Here is a 498-nt window from a genome sequence, read left to right as displayed (position 1 = left end):
GTCCTACATCAGTGCCTGACCTCACAGATGCTCTTCTGAAAGAATGGTCAAACATTTCCATAGACACCCTCCTAAACCTTGTGGACGGCCTTCCCAGAAGAGGTGAGGGTGTTATATCTGCAAAGGGCCGACTCAATATTGAACCCTCCGGAGTAAAGCCCCCACACACCATCAGATTTTCTGCAGGTTTTCGTCTTCAGATTTACCAAATCCTGGCAGTACGAGGGCCGGCCTGATTCCATACAATTAGAAGAGATTTGATCTCATCATATTATGTGGTTTTGGTAAATCTGCAGAAGATCTGTCCGTGTGTGGGGGAGGGGCCAAAGACGGGGGGGGGTCATTAAAGTTCATGTGTGAGTAAAGGCAGGCGTCCCAATACTTTTGAGAATAGAGTGTATGTAAAGTGCTGTGTAATGTGACGGGGCTATAAATAAATAGGTTGGATATTATTAGAGTGTGAGCTCCTCGGGGCAGGACCCACCTCTTCTATTGTCT

The sequence above is a fragment of the Lithobates pipiens genome, unplaced genomic scaffold, assembly GCF_037356315.1.
Source record: "Lithobates pipiens isolate NorthernLeopardFrog02 unplaced genomic scaffold, aLitPip1_a1.2 Scaffold_28, whole genome shotgun sequence".
In the NCBI taxonomy this organism is placed as follows: Eukaryota; Metazoa; Chordata; class Amphibia; order Anura; family Ranidae; genus Lithobates; species Lithobates pipiens.
This window is presented reverse-complemented; position numbering follows the sequence as displayed.